General features: G+C 43.2%; 1 long non-coding RNA gene across 1 annotated transcript in view; it reads left to right on the top strand.

Moving 5' to 3' along the window:
- The first annotated feature begins 12,233 nt into the window (after positions 1-12,233).
- Positions 12,234-20,889, top strand: part of LOC142006895 (uncharacterized) — a 102,012-nt gene continuing 93,356 nt past the window's right edge. Inside the window, exon 1 of the long non-coding RNA XR_012643849.1 lies at positions 12,234-12,320. This is a non-coding gene — a long non-coding RNA (uncharacterized LOC142006895). The remainder of the gene's footprint in view (positions 12,321-20,889) is intronic.

The raw sequence follows: 20,889 nt of genomic DNA, 5'->3' as shown, positions 1-20,889 counted from the left end.
GTGACTACTGAAATCAGAGCTATCCCTGAATGCACGTGAGGCCTAAGTAAACATGAGGGAGGGTGAATGATAGTATTGCTAACCACAAGAGTTCAAAAATCACATAGATCTTTAAAAATAATAAATTTGGGATTATTTTAGTTTGCCTTACCGTTTTGAACATTTTAGAGACGCATTTTCAAGCTCACCTCTGCACTTTGAGAGCTCAAAACTTGCTGTTTTAAAATAAAAACTAATGTTCTCATATATTCGCTTGACTCCAGGGGCTGGGTGTTAGGAAGAATACCAAATATCATGAGATTATATAAAATCTTAAGAATTAGTAACACTGATCGTATCAGTATTAATTAACTTGGCTGGCTAAATTTAGTTGAGGGTGAATCTGTTTTCCTAGATAACATTAATTTACTTCCCAGACCTGGCTATATCGCTTTGCATTTTTTTAAACAGGAGTAACATGCACATCATTTGAGCATTAATATATTATACACTGTGAATTGCATGAATTCTTCAAGAGCAGATCTTACATAAACTTAGGACATGAAAATGGTTTTTTTTTATATTATTTTAATGACAAAGTCATCATTTTACAAGACCAGGTCTGATTCTTTTCAGTTTGCTCTCAGCAAGAGGAATGAAAGTTTATTATTTGCAATAAAAATAGTTCCACTATCATAAAAATACCATTTTTACAGGCTTCAGTGTTTAGCCTACAAAATTCTTTGCTCAAAATACCTATAGATGATTTTTATCCTTCGGAAGCTCGCGCATTTACTTTTTGGAGTACTATAAATACAAATCTTAATGTATAAGGAGCTGTTTTTAAAGCAATAAAAGCTCTTGGAATCCCTGTAATTCCTCACTTGCTCGTGGTAGCAAAACCAAAAAACAATAAAAAGCATTATGTTGGCTTAAATGCCTGTGTCCGTGGGCATTTTGCTCCCAGCCTCAAAAATACGGAAATAGTAACAGGACATAAGCACCGATCTTGTCCCAGCTTCATACCCGGAACCCCCAGTTGATTTCATTCACTGTCCACACACCAAGCAAATGTAACACCATGTCCTAAATTTGAAAAATGTCACAGTTTGGAACACGGTAGTATTTCCTACATTCTCTGATTTTGTATCACTAATGAAAACATTCTTAATGGGGGAAAAATCTTTATGACAGCGATTGCAGATGGGAACTGCTGCATTTAAGGTTGAATCCCAATGTCTAGCATTGCCTCCGTCACTGGTCTCTTTACTGCCCTTGTCAATGTCTCATAAACCTTCTCAAGCTAATCTCTTGAATTAGGGCTGAAAATGTGCATGTTTGGTCTCATTACAAAAATTATTTGGGGCTGTTTTTGAGCAAACCTGAATGAGTCCATATTTGAGCTCTTTCATAGTTAAAAAATGAATGCTCTTATCCATGAGCTGTAATTAGAAATTTAGGAGTCACATAATTCAGAAATGACAAGTTAGAAACGTGACATTTAGCTGTGTGAGATCTCCAAAAAGAAATGTAGACTTCAACTGAACCTGAGAAGGGCAGGCCAGAGGGCCCCAGCAGAGTGGCAGAAGGACAGTCCAGAAAGGGAAAAAGACCTGCTAAACACAATCCGAGGACAGGAGGGAGGGAGCTGACTCAGGCCGACTGGGGCCAGCTGCCTCCGCTGCTGGCTTGACGGAGGCCCTCAAAAACCCTCCACAGTTGGAAGTGGGGCAGCAGGGGTAGAGTAAGTAGATGGGAGGAGAGGTGTAAGGGAGATGGAGAACAAAAGAGTGGAAGCCACAGAGGGTGTCAGACCAACTCCAGCTCAGGGACTGTGGAGGTGGGAGCCCCAGGAGGTGCAGCTGGGCCCTCCCTAGGACAGAACCACTTTGCAAAACCCCAGCCCCAGGGGAAAGGGGTGAGAGACAGACCCAAAGAGTGTCCTGGGTAAGAGGGGCCTTTGTCACATCACATAGAATCTTAGCATAGTATCAGGGTCCAAGTTTGTACTGTAGACCTCAAGGGCCAAACTAAACCTGAAGGAAGCCAGATCATAAATGTTAAAACTGCTGAACCTCTAAAACTAGCATCTAAAATTTCTATCACACAATGGCATGTTTGCGTGCCAAGGATGGAGAAGAGTTTGCTGACCTCCAGTGCACTGTGGCTAAACTAAATTCCCTCTGGCACCTTCCGAAGACCAAATGCCCTAGACTATAGAGATTTTAGCTAGGTCTGGTGGGAGTTTCATACACATAGGGATTTTTTTCTGCCTGAATGCAACAGAACAAAATTCTAGGACTTCTTTTTTTTTCTGGTGCTGCCACTTTGGAAGGTGGCTGGGCAGCTCCAAGCCACACGTGGCATTTTAAGGAGCCATTGGGGGCTTCCGCCACTGCCGCTCTTGCTCTCTTCCGACTCCATGCCTGATGCACTGACAGATGACTCAGTTTAATTGGGTTAACAGATGTTAACCCATTCCAAATAGTCATTCGCAGAACCTGAAGCTTTATGATGTTACCCAGAAGAATCAGAGATTGTTAACCAGCAACAATAAAATCAACATGAACCAAAAATTATGCCTATGTCTTCCAAGCTGCGTCTACACGTGCACGCTACTTCGAAGTAGCAGCACCAACTTCGAAATAGCGCCCGTCGCGTCTACACGCGTCGGGCGCTATTTCGAAGTTAACTTCGACGTTAGGCGGCGAGACGTCGAAGTCGCTAACCTCATGAGGAGATAGGAATAGCGCCCTACTTCGACGTTCAACGTCGAAGTAGGGACCGTGTAGATGATCCGCGTCCCGCAACGTCGAAATTGCCGGGTCCTCCATGGAGGCCATCAGCTGGGGGGTTGAGAGATGCTTTCTCTCCAGCCCCTGCAGGGCTCTATGGTCACCGTGGGCAGCAGCCCTTAGCCCAGGGCTTCTGGCTGCTTCTGTGGCAGCTGGGGATCTATGCTGCAGGCACAGGGTCTGCAACCAGTTGTCAGCTCTGTGTATCCTGTGTTGTTTAGTGCAACTGTGTCTGGGAGGGGCCCTTTAAGGGAGCGGCTGGCTGTTGAGTCCGCCCTGTGACCCTGTCTGCAGCTGTGCCTGGCATCCCTATTTCGATGTGTGCTACTTTGACGTGTAGACGTTCCCTCGCTGCGCCTATTTCGATGTTGGGCTGAGCAACGTCGAAGTTGAACATCGACGTTGCCGGCCCTGGAGGACGTGTAGACGTTATTCATCGAAATAGACTATTTCGATGTCGCAACATCGAAATAAGCTATTTCGATGTTGGCTGCACGTGTAGACGTAGCCCCACTGAACTGCAGTGTGCTTAGGTGCTGGAACAATTTTTATAGTGGGAGTACTGAGAGTCATTGAACCAAACTATGAGCCTCGTAAGTGATGGAAACCAAGTCAAAGCAAGCAGTGACACTTAGTTCCAGCATAAGCATGAGAAGCTATGTCATACAGAATCTGAGATTCAGTAGTAAATTTCCCAAGATGCAAGAACCTGAAGGAAAAAATTAGCTAAGGTTTCTATCAACTAACGTTCTGGCATCATAAATGGTTCCAGTAAAGCTAATATCTTGTGGGGGTTGATCCGGGTTGATGCAATGCTCCTCTAAAACCTGTGAGTGCTACTTGCAAAGCAGAAGATTGGCTAGGCATTCAGGTACAGAACAATCGGGTGCAATTCCGAATCTACTCAACATATGCATCTATTAGATGAACTTTCTCTAGACCTAATTACTAGAAGAAATAACACAATTGCAAAGCATGAAAGCTCGTGGGAGCTGTACTACTCACTTGGCATGGCCTCTTCCTGTTAATTGTGGAGTAGAACATGTTCTTCTTCAGGCTTTTCCCCTATCTACACCAGTAAGACAGCCAGACTGTGGCCATTTGTGGGGGGAAGTTGGCAGCTGTAAATCACAGAAGCCAAGCTCTGGAATGTGTTTTTCCAACAGCAGCATCTGGTCCCCTGGTTAACTTCATGATTGATCTTCTGCCTCAGACAGAGGCCAACCACAATAAATGCACAAAATATAGAAGGAGGGGAGAGAAGCCTTGGGTAAACCTTATATCCTTAAAAATAGCAGTGCAAATCCAAAGCATATTGGCACATTTAATGTAAACTTCAAAACTTAACTGGGAAATTCATCTTCCTGTTGATGGACTTGAGGATTATTGCCTTGTGTGATCCTCCGTCAGTTCACAGTGAAGCCAACAGCTGCAGCTTCACACACACAAACAGTTAAGCAACTTCAAAGCTCTGGTGCCAGACCCAAGCATATAGTTTTGGTTGAGGGTGCACGGCTTCTTGGCTAGCTGTGTTGTAGCATCTGTATCATAACAACAGGGGCACTTACAAAGTCAGTCTGTTTGGTTGTAGCCGCGTTTGCTTGTCATGTTCATTTGTTGCACCTTTGACTGTGCTCTAAAGCTAGATAGCCAAGAAAAAGTTTCTGCTTAAAGAACTTCTGAATAGGGATGTTAAAATGATTACCCGGTTAAATGATCACATTCAACTGATTTTGTGTTTTAACTTAAGGCCTGCCGCCTGGCCCACCATCTGATCCCACCGTGGCCACAGCAGTGGGGTCCTGCCACTGATGTTACTGCGGCTGTGGGGGGCCAACACCTGGCACTCCAGCCACTCTGGGGCTATGGCTGCTCCAGCACAGCACAGCTGGTTGCCACTGGAATTTGCCAGCAAGGGCCAGTTACTTACAGGCATGCTTACTGCTTACAGTACTTCTAGGAGAGGCTTTGTTTTACAAAAGGGTCACAAGACTTTTGTGCCTTAGGTAACTTTATGTGATGAATGAATTCTGCTTTCACTTGTACACGCGCAAGCCTAGCACACTGCGTGTCATGGTCACCCGTTGGTTAGTAAAGCCGATAGTGGTGCACACTTGTTCTTTGATTACTATAAAAGCATAGCGTCACATGACTAGAAGGGACCTTGAGAGGTCCTAAAGTCCACTCCCCTGCACTCACAGCAAGACCAGTCACCCTCTAGACCAAAGGGGGCAAACTATGGCCAACAGGCCACACCCAGTTCATCGGACCCATCAGTCCAAGCCCTGAGGAGGGTTGGGACACCAAGCTCGGAGAAGCTACCCCAGTTCCTGGGCATCGCTAACTCCAGGCTACTCTCCTTCTGATCCCTCCTCCTCCACGGCCTCCTCCGGGATTTGCACATCACAGTTGCCATACTGCCAGCCCTGATGCTCTGGGCATGCAGCTGTAGTTCCAGCCAGGTAATATGGCTGCTGTGCTGCCAGCCCCAGTGCTCTGGATGTCATGGTCAGGAGGCAGGGAACAGGGGAGGGAGCTGGATAGTGGGCATGGGGTACCAGGGTGGCGGTTAGAGCAGCAGAGGAGTTTGATCAGGGATTGGGTTTTGGGGTGGGTAGGGTCAAGGAGTGGGGGAGGTTTGATAGTGGATAGGGGTCCTGCAAATGGTTATCCAACCAGTTAGGCACCCTCTTTATAGTATCACCATCTAGTCTGTATTTCTATAGTTTGTTAATGAGGCTGTGCAAGAGACCGTATGAAATGCTTTACTAAAGTCAAGCTATACCACTTCTACTGCTTACCCCCTTACCCACAAGACTCGTTACCCCAGCAAAGAATGCTTCAGGATGGTCTGATGTGATTTGTTCTTTACAAATTCATGCTGACTATTTCTTATCGCTTTATTATCTGGATGTTTGCAAATTGATTCCTTAATTATGTGTTCCATTATCTTTCCTGGTACAGAAGTTAAAATGTAGTTTCCTGGGTTGTCCTTATTTCCCTTTCTATAGATGGGCACTATATTTGTCCTTTTCCAGTCTTCTGCAGTCTCTCCCATCTTCCATGACTTTTCAAAGATAACAGCTTGTGGCCCAGATAGCTCCTCAGTCAGCTCCTTGAGTATTCCAGGATGCATATCATCAGGCCCTGGTGATATGAAGACCTCTAACTTGCCCAAGTAATTTTAAACCTGTCCTTTCCTCATTTTAGCTTCTGATACTTCATTTTCTCTGGCATTATGTTAAGTGTTCAACTGCCATCAATCTTCTTGGTGAAAACCGAACCTAAAAAGCCATTAAGCACCTCTGCCATTTCCATATTTTCTGTTATTGTTTTTACCTCTTCATTGAGTAATGGGCCCATCCTGTCCTCAGTCTTCCTTTCACCTCTAATATATTTGTAGACTGTTTTCTTGTCATCTTTTATGTCTCTGGCTAGTTTGATCCCATTTTGTGCCTTGGTCTTTCTAATTTTGTCCCTGCGTACTTTTCTTACAGGTTTATATTCCTCTTTTGGAATTTGACCTATTTTCCACTTTTCCCTGTGATTCTTTTTTGAATTTTACATCATTGAAGATCACCTGGATAAGGTAGGTGGTTTATTGCCATACTTCATATCTTTTCTACGCAGTCTGTTCTTATGCCCTTCATGTGTCTTTGACAAACTGCCAACTGTCATCAAGTGTTTTTCCTCTTTGACTTGCTTCCCATGAGATCTTACCTACCAGCTCCAAGTTTTCTGAAGTCTGTCTTCTTGAAATGTCTTGTCTTTGTCTGTTCTCCCTCCAACTGTACCTTAGAATCCTGAACTCCATCGTTTCATGCTCGCTTTAAACCAAGCTGCCCTCCACTTTCAAATTCTCAACCAGTTCCTCCCCATTTGTCAAAATTAAATCTGGAACAACCTCTCCCTTAGTAGCTCTCTCCACCTTCTGAAATAAAAATTTGTCTCCAATCTATAAATGCACCCAGGTTCTTTTTTGCCACCTCCGCCCACCAGAGTCAAAAACCCTCAACAAGAGAAGGAAGCTTTGATGAAAGTCTAGTCACTGATGTCGATAGCAAAACTCCTATTATCTTTACACACTCAAACTACACAAGCCCATCAATTGTTTAATGTGCAGCCACATGTTGCCCATATGAAGAATCATTAATTTTAAATTCTCAGTTTCTCCTTTAATTTCTTCTTCAGTCACTCCAGGAAGTGGGAAATACATTTCAGCAACGAATAAAATCAGACAAAGGCTCCGTCGAATGATAGAGCTCTGCCTTCCACCTCCTCCTCCTATATGATCTCCTATCCTGGTCTACAGAGGAGGGGAAGAAGATGAGGAATAAGTAAAGGAAACTGAGCAGAGACATGAAACACTAGTCTCTCAGACCCTGTTCAAGCCAAATAGACTAAGCTGCTTGTTTGTGATCACAACTACCATAAATCTTATGTGCCTGTATAAAGGCCGGGGGATGGAGGCTCATTTGCAAATGGTAGCCAGTCTAAACAGAGTTCATTGTCAGAAGAGGATGAGCGGAATTTTAAGAGTTTATGAAATCATGGCCTGGCAAGGGGTAGGAGGATAGAGTGAGCATTAAAAGAATGTTTCATTCACCAAACCCATCCCATGCGCTGCACAGCCAATAGATTTTGAAATTCTGACCGCATCCTCAGTGTCAGCAGGTGATTAATTCATCAATACCATGGAAAGCAGACTTCTAAAATCAAGCATCCACATATGGGGCTTTCTGCTACTGGCAGCAAACGCTGACATATTTCAGTCACTTGGTGATTTGAGTTAGGCCATCGAGGCTGGCTGGCCATGACCTTCTGTAGATGATTTCTGGCACCTCATCATAAGGATAAGTGATAAATCCATCACTGCTTAGAAGGATGTTCCCTCTACAGATTGCAAAGAATGTTGCTATAATGCTTTGAATTTTATTCTGAGTTCATTTGACAAGTGTTTATAGGCTGGTTCTGCACTGTTGCATCTTACGGTTAGACATATTTGCAAGCCTTGCTTTGGCTTGAAGAGGAAGTGGCACATATTATGGGATATTGGGTAGTTTCTACTTGTGCCATTCTAAGGCTGCTTTCAATCAAAAATTGATACGGAGCACATTTTCTGTCAAATAAAGGGGAAAATATCCTGCCTTCGTGTGTGTGCGTGCACGTGTGCACGTGCAGCCAATACCAATACTTTCTGCTTAGGAAATGACTTGGGTTTGTACACAGAAATATACTATATTTTATAACATAGAAGATATTCTTAAAATCAATCACTGTGTCTCAGGTTGCAAAGGCACAAATTTACAGAGCACTAAAATGTAGATATGAATGCAGTCTGGAAACAAAAGGACCACTCTAGTAGCAGCCGTTAAAAGGAGATAATCCTACCTCTCTAGCCCTAACGAAAAAGCCTTTGTCAACATTAAGGTTTGCTGTGGTGACCTAAGGGTCGAGGGAGCTGGGTTCTATTGAATAAGGGGAGGAGCAGATTCCAGGGCCTGAGGGCCCTCTACTGGAAGCACTCTTGTTCTCTTCTACTCCTGTTAGCCCTGAAGAAGTAGGTCTGTCCCACAAAAGCTCATCACCTAACAAATTATTTTGTTAGTCTTTAAAGAGCTACATGGCTGCTGGTTTGTGGTGTTAGAATACAGGCTAATGCAGCTACCTCTCTGTATTTACTCTTCTGCTCCTATGATGAACATTTCAGTCTATGGCTACGTCTACACTAGCCCCAAACTTTGAAATAGCCACGCAAATGGCCATTTCGAAGTTTACTAATGAAGCACTGAAATGCATATTTAGCGCTTCATTAGCACGCGGGCAGCCGCGGCACTTCGAAATTGACGCGCCTTGCCGCCACGTGGCTCGTCCCGACGGGGCTCCTTTTCGAAAGGACGCTGCCTACTTCGAAGTCCCCTTATTCCCATGAGCTGATGGGAATAAGGGGACTTCGAAGTAGGCAGGGTCCTTTCGAAAAGGAGCCCCGTTGGGACGAGCCTCACGGCAGCGAGGTGCATCAATTTCGAAGTGCCGCGGCCGCCTGCATGCTAATGAAGTGCTGAATATGCATTTCAGTGCTTCATTAGTAAACTTCGAAATGGCCATTTGCGTGGCCATTTCGAAGTTTGGGGCTAGTGTAGACACGGCCTATAAGAGCAGCTCCAGTGCCTCAGCTGACTTCAGTTGCTAGGGCTGAACATTTAGGAAAGAGGCAGCTACTCAGATAGCTAAAACCTAAACCACACACAGAGTTTCATTGCTCAATCGCAGTGCCTCAGATTCCACCTTAGTACTTGAACTGCCTGGAGATAAAGAGGGAGTCAATGTACTCTCTGGTGCGCTGTGTAGTAAAATGTTAAGCAGCTGGCCTCTGTATTGTGCACCTGCTGCAATTTGTGAGCAGTCCTCAGCCAAAAGCACATGTATCATACACCACAGCATACGGCTGTGAACCTAATGGTGAGGAACGAAAGCACTGAAGCCCAGAGAAACTTCCACATCTGAGAGAAATGGTCACAATGACTGCAACCATCCTCATGAGTGATACCAGTTCAAATCCAGGAGGATTTAGTTCAAAGGGCCCACAGATTAGCAAAGAATAGCTGCACACTTTCAACACCAAGGAGGCAGATTCCAACTGAGTCATGCTCTCCAGCTGGCATTGTTTCAGGTCTTACCTGGTCTAAGCCTCCTTCAGCTCATCCTCTTCTGCCCGCTCCTCTCCATTTGCCAGGTACTGGGAAAGTATAGGCATCACATGGCTGAGGTGTGACTAAAGAGTCATACAGCGACCTGTGTCATCCGCATGCAGACAGCACTGCCCCTAAAGCCCCTGGCATCTCATTCTGTGGCTACAAGGAGGTTGGAGAGGAGGGATGACAGCAAATAATCCTGTTGAATCCCACACCATAGTGCTCTTTGGGACAGATGTGCATCCACCCAATGCCTTTGAAATGTAAAATCAAGAAGGAGAACAGCCACACCTGCCAGGATGCTCAGTCAGCTCACTAAAACCTCATGATCAGCAGTATTAAAGGCTGCCAATAAATCTAACAAAATCAGATTGAGTGCCTTGCCCATCCTGGCCTAGTGGCTAGGGTGGAAGCAGTAAATATATTTAGATTTCAGTCCCACAGAACATTTTCAGAAACAAACTAGGGCAAAGCTGTCTAGACAAAATTAGTATTAGGTAGGTGCACAACCAGTTCAAACAAACATACAGACCACCCCTCCACCCCTCCACACACACACAATCTGCTGTCAAACTGTGAGTACATTACAAATGAGTTTCCACAGGGGTACAGTCTCGGACCTAGTACTGCTCAGTAGTTTCACTCATAACGTAGGTATTAGAGTGAAGAGAACGTTACTGACGTCAAGCTGCGAACTTTGGAGGACAGGGTTAGAATTCAAAATGACTTTCACAAACTGGAAATTGGTGTGAAACGTATTAGATGAAATTCAGTGAGGACAAGTGCGAAGTATGGCATTTATGAAGGAAAAAATTAAATGTGTAAATACCAAATAGAGAATAAAATGTTTGGGGGTAGCATTGCAGGTCATAGCAGGGTTATAGCAGGTCACAAAGGGCACAAAGGATGTCAGGAAATTATGTCAGAAAGAATAACACCTGCTCAGTAGAAGAAATCTGGCCTCTTCTGATCCACCAAAGCAGTACTAACCACGTCCACCAACAACAGATCGTATACCTCCTCAACTTAATTTTGTGAGGGGCAAAAGTCTTGTTTACAATAAGTGCTCCTTCCAGACAGGAATTCTGTCCAAACATGACCCTTCCCCCAAAGGGTAAGAAAATCAGTAACAGTAAGCACTTGACTATTTTCAGCTGATAGAATCAAGATTTGTCATCATTCAAAACTTAAATCTTTACCTTATACCGCCTTTCATTTTTGATTAGCTGGAACATGGTGGTAGAAAGCAAGGTGGAGGTACCAAGTATTGTGCAGTGGTGAATGAAGGGCCACTAGAAAAACATTAGAAATCAAATGAATTAGATTTTCAGCTGGATAACATAATGCATTTGCACTTTTTTGGCTGGATTCCTGCATCGTGAAGAATAACTATACAAAAATGCATTCAAGTAACGAAGAAAGTGTTGTATGAAAATGGCAGACATAAAATAAAATAAAATGAAATAAAATAAAATCTATTATATAGTTGAGAGAGTTTGTCTGTGAGCGAGTGAGTCTGTTTGTTCAAGAACTCCTCCAACACGGCAAGAGCTGAGCCCACCAAATGCGGTTTGCAGCTTCCTCTTATCATAACTTGAAGCAAGGTCAGGGTCTGGTTGTGCCAGGACAATGGGATGTGTCTGAAATGCGATTGTTTCTCATAACACAGAAAGGGAGGGGGCTGCTAACAAGAACAGTTATACTGTGCTGGCCAGTACGCAGGGCCAGCTGGCGGGGTGCAGCTGTGCACAGCCAGCTGGGGAGCTAAGGGTGGGTGGGGGGAGAAGGGCAGGGCCCACTGTGGCGGGGGTGGTGGTCCATAGTTACGGAAAAGCACCCTCTACCAGAAGTTCCTGTGTATGGGCATACTGTGTAATGATCACTGGCGGCAGGGGTAAAGCAAAGAAGCAGAGATGGGGACTGGAATATGTAAAACCCCATTGGGCCAGCTGGGGGCAGGAGTGGAGGTAAGCTTCCTGCCCACCCCACTCCCCAGCCACGGTTGGCCCCCGGGAGCCACCACCCAACCAGCATGGCCTTCACCTGCTCCCACTGCACCTGCAGGCCCCTGCCCTGAACCCCTCTTCATTCCCCAGCCCTGAGTCCTGCAACCCCACACATCCAGCTCCTTGCCATGGCCCCCTCCCTCCCAATGTTCACTCCTGCACTCCCCACACCAGTGCTCCCTGTAAGCTGGGCAATTGGGTGGCCACTCAGAGGAGATTCATCGGCCACCCGGCTGATTAGCAGAGCACCCACAGGTAGGTTTGTTTCTACAAGTGGTGAACTTGCCCAAATCTCAGTGCACATAAGAATGTAATGCACACATGTATGGAAAAAGATTAGAGGGAACATTGGCCCTCACATCCAGCCCCCTTCCTTGAGCCCCACCTCACCCCCAAGCCTGACTCCTGCACCACCACACCCCCAGCCTCCTGCTGTGAGCCCCCACACACTCCCAAGCCCCACCCTGACGGACCCACGTAACCCCAGGTAAATCTTCCAGTCATAAAATAAAAATAAAACCTTAAGACTTTTGTCCATTGGCCAAACAAATAAACAAAAAAATTAGACAAAAGTCTTTCATTTTTCACCAGCAAATGTATCTCCATCGCCCCACAGGACAGAGTTGAAGAGGGAGAATCTCTGGCTATGGGCTTGCTTCCAAATGCAGCGTCAAGCAGACCTTTGCTATAGGTGGTATCATTTTTCATTGTTGACAGAAAAGTAGAACTACAGCTCCCAGATGCCAGCGTTTACTAGAAAGGAGTGCTCGTTACAGGCAATATTTGAAGTAAGCAGCTGCAAAGAAAGAAAATCCTGAGGACAGAGATCTGTAGAAATGGATAACGTGAGTTTTGTTCTTTAGACTGCTGCTTTTATTGTTTGGTCTACAACTAACACCTCAGGATGAGAAAAAAACAAACCAGAAAGGAGGCAGAGACAACAATTTAATTGAAAGTCTCTACCCTGTACTGTAAAAAAATCCTTTAAATAGGGCACCCCACAAGCAAAGAGGGTGCCTGGGCAGGTCTACCAGACCACCATCTGTAATCAGGAAGGCAGGAATTCAGGCTGCCAGTCTCCAGGAGCTTTGAAGACATTCTTAAAGCCTTTGACACAATATTAATCAAAATATGCACTGGCCCCAATTCTTTCTTCCGGCCCAGCTCTGCTTAGTGGCATTAAGCTATCTTTTTGCCTCCCTGATCATGGTGGGGGGGAGAGAGGTGGCAGGAAGGGCGTGATTAGCCCATGGTATGTAAGTTAGAACAAACTCACGGGTGCTATAATTTAGTCTCTGATTGCCTATCAGTCATAGGCAGCAGCCAGAAATAACCAGAACATGGTCGTGCCCCACTAAACCAGGGACCAGGGACAAGGATGGCTTTGCAGAATCTGCAGCACTCAGCAGGGATGCTGGAACAATTTTCCTAGTGATGGAGTCGGGGTTGTGAGTGCTGAGAACCACTGAAACAAACTGAAAACCCTGGATATAACGGAAACTCTTTCAAGCGGTGGCACGCCCCCGGAACCCTCAGTTCCAGCACCTGCAGCACTCCAAGGTTCCCAGGTGGTCAGATTTGCGGATATGTTGGCCCCTTTGCAACAGTGATTCTTTCATTTAACGGGTGTGGTTAAGGGTACTCAAAATTTGAAGAATCCCTTGGGAATTAAGTATACCAGTAAATATTAAAAGCATGACAATTTCGATGACTATCTCATACTCTGAAAAATAAGGGACCGATTGAACAATATTTTGCACAATTGTGTCTAAGTACTGTTGCGCTGATGATGGCAAATGATTGAGGTGAGACGAAAGCTCTGTTTGGTTTCCATTGTAAACAAACATTCTCTTAATAGACGCAGTCCTATCTTAAATATTTGTATGCTGTTCATTACCCTAATATCTCAACTCCTAGCGCATGCTGCAAATTTTCCTATTAGCTTATTTTATACTAAAAATAAAATTCTATTAGAAAAAGAAATAAATTAAGTTGCAGAAATACTTTAAAAAGGTTTGGGAAAATAAACAAAAACTAACTAAAAAACTCCAAACCGCCTTAAAGTTAACATTGACAGTTCAAGGTTTCCAAAAGTTAGGGTGGATCCACAGCTTTAATCTTTCCAGGCCCAATGTGTGTTCTTTGCAATATGCGGGTATACTTTGGGCAGGTCTATTGAGTAGCAAGGTGCAATTTTTACAGCCTTTTTTTTTTTTATTATTATTTTTGGTTCGGGAAGTGGGCTGGGGGTTGGGGGAGGTTAATTATATTTGCACCTCTAACAGAAGTACTGTCAGAAAGGAGAATCCCCTCTTGCCAATGCTGTAAGGTTACTCCTCACTATAGCAGTTTTAGGTGCCTCATTTCTGAAAAGGAATACATCCACAGAGTTTAGAAGGCAGGTGTCTGGAATGACTGAGCAGCATTTACTAGCCTAGCTACCTGAAGAAAATTAAAACCACTGAATTCTGGTAGTGTGCCTTCCCTAGAAATGTAGTTGGTAATGTGATGAGAAAATCCTTCCCCTCCCTATCCATGAGTTTTTGAATACTCCTGTGACCAGAGCTCTGATTTCATGCCCCTGTCTTGCTTACAGCCAAGGCTTTATATTACTATATCTATGCAAGTGTCAGCAACGTCTTTTAAATTTTTTTTTTTTCAAAATTCAAGATGTTAATTACTCTGGCCTTCAAAAATGTGGCTGCTCCTTTTCTGGAAGTTGCATTTTACTGAGAAAGTGAAACATTAGGTAAACCAATATAAAAGAGTCACTGTAAATAAAATGAAGCAACTGTTAAGCAGTAATATTTAGCCAGTTGCTGTAAGGCAATTCCAGGCAGCTCCACTCAGCTATCAGCAGCTAAAGTCCCCTCCTGTATTCACCCTGCTGCTAATTCATATTCATTTTCTTAAGAAAAAGCCAATTACACCTTGCTGTTGACAGTACAAATCATTATACAGCTTTACATTTTCACTCCAGAGGAAGGGAACTTCCCCCTATCACTCAGGGCAGCAAGTCAGAGAAAGGTGATGGGAAATGCTTGACACCCAGCCTGCCTACCTTTCATCTTTCCCATTCAGTCCAAGGATATATCAAAGTCTGACATGTAGAAGTAATTCAAACCATGTTGATGCCATGCACAGCTGAGCAGACATGTGCAAAATCAGTACCTGGTACGAACCCAAACACATGGGCTTTTAGGAAACAGCAGAGCAACTGCAATCTGTCTCATGGAATCCTGCAACAGTATCAGCCCAAGGTCAAGGGGGTTCAGCTTTAACTAACATAGATCATCTCAATAATCTTGGTAATCAAACAGATGTCACATGATTTATTTTGCTCAGTAAAGACTGGCCTTATACTACTGGCTAGTTAGCAGTTCTTCTCTGCTGCCACACTGCTCCGTATTCAAACAGGTATTTCCAATCTGTTCTTTTTTCCAGACCATTGTTATTCTGAACCTAACCATGGAGCTTCACTACACTCATCAATTGCTTTTTTAAAATCCTTTTCTTCTCCCCTCCCATCAGCCTTCCTCTCCTTTGCGGCTTTGCAGCTTTCAGGATCACCAGGGAAGGGAATGTTTCTGGTACTTGTGGAAAGGAGCATTCTGGGAGTGATCATAGTACAGTTAGATAATGGTAATAATCAAGCTCCTAACTTTCCGCACTGCTGACTGATGTATTCATACTCATCTCTTTTGCAAGTGTCACACACCACATGCAGGGAAGCTAAAAACAGAGGCCTGGTCTACACTAGGGAACAAAGTTGACCGCAGAGACGCAATTCTAGCTATGGCACTTGTGTAGCTAGACTCAACATCTCAGACTCGACTTTCTGCCCTAGCAGAGATCATGGAGTCTTCGGGCTCATGCCGATGTCCCTTATTCTATACAACAGTGTGGAGTACCAGGGTCGATAGCTGAGCCCAGGGAGATTGATTTTGACGCATTGTCACCTGCAGCAAAAATCAAACTCGGGAAGTTCAATTGTGATGCCTGGTGAGTGGAGACATACCCAGAGAGTTGGATTCTCCAGTCTGCTAAGCCCCCTGTGCATTGTGTAAGAAATGAGGGCAGAGTTCACAAGCCTGATGGCAGTTGGACATTCAATAGCAGTTAATTTACATATGCTCCATCCTCTCTACAAGATCCCATCCTGTCACTAGCCCCAACAAGGAAATAGCACATTTACCATATGACCTCTTCCTCTCACCCTGTTCTAAGAAGGCTGGGTATTTTTGAATTTAGGATAATTTGCCTGCTAATGTTCTCCAGCCTCCCCAGTACAGTTTAACCAATCCATCATGATCTGGGCTTGTTACTTCAAACCCATTGCCCAACAGAACATCATAAATCTATCCAATTATATATTTTAGCTCCACAGCTTGCAGTACCACATTTAGAGTTCCCAAGTCTAATTCTCATACCACACCAGTTTTATGCTGAGGTACTTAATGTGCGATGAGACTCAGTATAAGGGCTGAAGTCAAGAGTTAACCAATTGCCCCCTCAAAATGTGACAGACATCCCTTTATTGCTTCCTACTGTCTCACTGGAAGTTGCTGGTTGGAATGTTTCACACACTTTAAGCCCTTTCTCCACTGTAGCTCTCATATTGAAGACAATAAAGATGTCTTACTGAGCTGTGATGTATTAGATGTGAGAAAACTTTTACACGGAGGCAACTACAATGACTGATAACAAAAATGACATAATTGCTATTGTTCTGGAAATTCAAACAAACTAAAGAGTTGCAAAAAGACAGACATCGGGACCAGACATCATTTTTCTCCCTCAACAGGATGAGTCCACATGGAAAACCATCATCAAATACAATGGGGAACAGTAAAATGACTTGTCAGAATACGCTAAGTACTTATTTCCAAGCTTGTTTATCCCTCACATTGGCAAAATCGTTGAGCAGCTCCACGAATTTCTTTATAGGCTCTTTTTTCACTAATCCTGACTTTGACAGAAAGGTGAGAGCAACTTTCAAACACACCAAGTAACATTCCTGTTACCTTCAATGACTGCTCAAAATAACGTCACTTTGATAAACCAGATATTGAAGGGACTTGTGTGTTTAAAATCTGGCGCCAATAATTAATTAATTATCAATGGGGGAATGCTGATCCTATTGAATTCCTTGGAAAAAACTAAAGTCAGCATTTGGCTGCTACAGCATTGTTCTTATCATTCTGGAGAATTTCAAAATGGTTTACATATTTAAAACAGTTGGATAGACTCAAAAAGCCAGAAAGGACAACTGTAATCATCTAGTATGACCTTCTGTCTAGCACAGGCTATAGAACTTACCTGAAATGATTTCTGCTTGAACCAAACAGATCTTTTAGAATAACATCTGATCTCGATGTAAAAAGTGCCACTCCTGGACAATCCTCTACAATCTTTAGTAAATTGTTCCAATGGTTAATTTCCACAGTGCACACCAGTCCCAGGCAAGATAATGGATACAGGATGTGCTCAATAAAGAAGGAAAGGAGACTGACATAATTTATGACAATCAATATGGGTTTATGGAAAATAAACGCTGTCAAGCTAACATACCTTTTTTGATGAAATAACAAGGTTGGTTGTTATAGTTGTACTGAAGTAATAGACTTAGATTTCTGTGAGGCATCTGTATTGGTACTGCATAACACTGTGATTAAAATTTATATAAAATCAACATAGCCAGTTGTTAATACATCCAAGGTATAACAAGTGATAGGTTTCACAATGTTATTGTAAACAGGGAATTACCATCAAGAGGAAGAATCTAATGGGGTGCTGCACTAATCAGTTCTTTGTCATATGTTATTTAACAACAACACCACTGAATTAAAAATAAAACAACCACTGATATCAGCTGGAGATGACAAGAATTGGGGGTGTGGAAAATAATAAAGAGGATGCTGATTCAGAGTGATCTGGATCACTTGGCAAGCAGGGGGTAAGCATAGAATATGAATTTTAAAACAGGTGAATGTAAACGCATAGCGCTAGAACACAGAAGCGGTCCCTGCTTTCATGATGGAAGATGCTATCATGAGAGGTAAGAAAGATCAGGGGATGATGGTGAATAATCTGCGGGAACATGAGATCTCAGTGCAACAGTGGGGCAAAAGGTCCTACGTGATCCTGGGATGCAAAAACAGGGACTTTCCAATAGGAGCAAAGAGGTAATTTTACCTCTGTATTTGGCACTGGGGCCGGAATGTGATATCCATTTCCGGGGTCCACAATTTCAGAAGCATGATTATCATTTTAAGAGGAATCAGAGAAGAGCCAGGAGAAAGATTAAAGGATTAGAAGAACCTGCCTTAGGTCAGGTTTACACTGGACATAAAAGTCAATTGTAGATACGCAATTCTAGCTACGCCAATTGCGTAGATAAAAATCAACTTACCACAATCAATGAACTTACCTGGCCATCCTCACAGAGGGAGGTCAATGGGAGAAATTCTCCCATCAACCTCTCTTACTCCTTGTGATATCGAGGAGTACAAGGTTAGACTGCTGACCCCAGATAGTTCGATTTCATGCATCCCTACGAGGTGTGCAAAATCAAACCCTGGAAGATTGATCTTCCACCTAGTGAAGACAGATTCAAGGAATTTAACATATTTAGCTAAAGAAAGAGAAGGTTAATGGATCACTTGATTGCAATCTGAAAGTACATACACGAGCAACAAATATTAGATAAGGGGCTGTTCCATACTGCAGAGAAAGGTACCAAATCCAAAGGTTGAAAGTTGAAGCTAAATAAATTCAGGCTGGAAATAAGGCCTAGGTTTTTAATAGCAAGAGAATTTAATTAATAGAACAATGTAACTAGGGACAGACTAAATTCTTCAGCACTGGCAATTTTTAAATCAAGGTTGGATATTTTTTTAGAAGATATGCTCTAGGCATTATCTTAGAGCAGCATTATGGCACATAATATAACGGAGATGGTCATGATGGTCCCTTCTGTTGTTGGAATCTATGAAACTATGGGTATGTCTTCACTATGGGCTGCATTGATGGGCAGCAATCAATTTCAGCAAGTGTCAGTTTATTGCGTCTAGTATAGATGCAATAAATTGACCCCTGAGCACTCTCCCTTAGATTCTGGTACTACACCAAAATGAGAAGAAGTAGTGGTGTCAATGAGAGAGCATCAGCTGTTGATTTACCGTTGTGAAGTGACTGTGGTAAGAGGACCTAAGTAAGTCAAATTCAGCTACATTGTTCATGTAGCTGAAGTTGCATAACTGATCTTGACGGCCTGTGGCAGTAGAGGAGGCTTGTGATTATGGGCATAAGGAAGAAGAGAGCCCCTTCCACGACAGTTCTATTTTCAGACCATCACTAGTCAGCATAATTTCATGGGCAAAATTATAACGTATCAGGTGGGGAGGCAGGAGAAAGGACTAGGGGGAGAGAGGGAGAGGATTTCAATCCTGTTTGCCCGAAGGCTGTTGTTACAACAGCGAACAAACAAAGGACATTTCATTTTAAAAAAAAATTACCTATTCCCTCAGAAGTGATATCTGTGTAAACATACTTGTGGACATGCTAGAAATTATAGGGCCTGTTGCAAAAACTAAAGATTCCACTGACTTCAATTCAGCTTGTGATGAGGAAACCAACACCTGGAGCATTAAAAAAAAAAAAATCCACCGATTATAATTGGGGACCTGTCCCATGGTGAGTTACCACACTGGCAAGCCAGATCTGAATCTAGAGTACATCAGCTTGCCTCATTGTAAACATCCTGTACAGACACTATTACAGCTCAGGGAAAATCACTGAATGCAGCAACTCAACATGGAGGTGACGCTTGCACATTCCTGAGGTGCTCAGGATACAAATACATTAGCGATTTGATAAAACTTCTCACTGCTGCACCACCACCAGAGCCAGCAGCAGCGGGAGAGCTAGCACACAGCAGCTGCCAGAATTCTCCCCACTGTGTCATCTAACCCTACTCAGAGGAACCCTGGACAACATAGCAGTTAGACCCTGTTAGCTGCTCTGCTGCACTACTTAATGAGGTCTGGCAGGAGTAGCAGATTGAACATTACAAAATAATTTGCCTGGGATTTAGGAAAGAGTAACAGCTTAGTTTATGGAGTCGGAAAAGGAGAAGAGTATTGACATGAACGGCAGAGTCTATGGTAACATGTCAGGGCTGATAAAGGTAAACAAAGATCAACATCAGACAAAAAATTCTTTACCTTCTCTACTATTGGCTGTAAGGACAGAGGGAGGGGGAGTGGATGGAATAATGTAACACAAATAGACAAGGGAAAGACCACTGAGCATTTCAGATAATACCCTTGTGCAGTGGTTTTTTTTGTGCCGGTACTTGCCAGTAAAAAGTACCAGAACCTCAGCAGCCCCAGCTGGTTGGTAGGGGGCAGGAAGGTGGCAGAGTACCAGCTCCTCTTTGGGGGGGGTGGGGAAGGAACTTCCCTCTGCACAACTTAACTACTGCTAAACTATTTTTGCATTAGATTATTATAGTTACAGGGCCAGAGTGCTTTCAGTTATGCTAAGGTTAGTCTGAAGTACTTCACAGAAGGAAAGGGAAGATCAACACTATGTAAGTTAGTTCAAAATAGACTCAATAGAAGACAGGAAGGTTTTTCAAAGCTAAAATGCGCAACTTGAATAGGAAAATGCCGCTTAGAAAAGCACAGGCATTACAAGAACACTGTATTATAGGGAAGACTTGGTCATATCTGAAAATGTGTAGTTAAGCAGTAATACGAAGTTATTCCAAGCATTGCGTGGGAAGAGTCATTGTTAACCGAGGTTAGCTATATTTTGTCTATATAATAACTGAAAAAGGAGTTTTAGCTATTAGCAATCTTTAGAATTTGAATATTTATCGCCAAATTCAATATAATCCCTTTCTTCCTCCAAATGCTCCCATTGAACTAAACAGCAAACAAGATATTTATTGTTCTGAATTTCTTTAGACAGTTGCACATCACCATTGTGCCACAAACACACTAAATGCTTCCTATGCAAAGCCAGCAACACTAATCAAAGTCTACTTAAAACAGAAGGGGCTAATGCAGCTAGACTTGTTAAAACACATTATTTAAAACATTAATTGAATTAGTTGAATTAAGATGTGGCCCTTACAGGTACTGAAGGAGGTAGGCTGCATTGGCCCAGTCCTCGACCTGCTCTCCTGATTCAAACATTCCCTGTAGATCTGCAGAGCTGAGCCTCACATTTATAGAGCTATTACCTCTGTGCTCAGCAGGTACAGTGACTAAATTAAATTACCATGAAATAATTTCTGTAACTGTGATCTGCATTGAATAATCAGAGCATCTGGTATAAATATATTTAATTATCCAAGTAATTAATTTACTGCTGTTCATTTGCTTCACTGCATAATTAACCATTTAA

The sequence above is a fragment of the Carettochelys insculpta genome, chromosome 1 (genome assembly GCF_033958435.1).
Source record: "Carettochelys insculpta isolate YL-2023 chromosome 1, ASM3395843v1, whole genome shotgun sequence".
Lineage (NCBI taxonomy): Eukaryota > Metazoa > Chordata > Testudines > Carettochelyidae > Carettochelys > Carettochelys insculpta.
The sequence above is the reverse complement of the archived record's forward strand: the minus strand, read 5'-3'. Positions and strand labels throughout refer to the sequence as shown.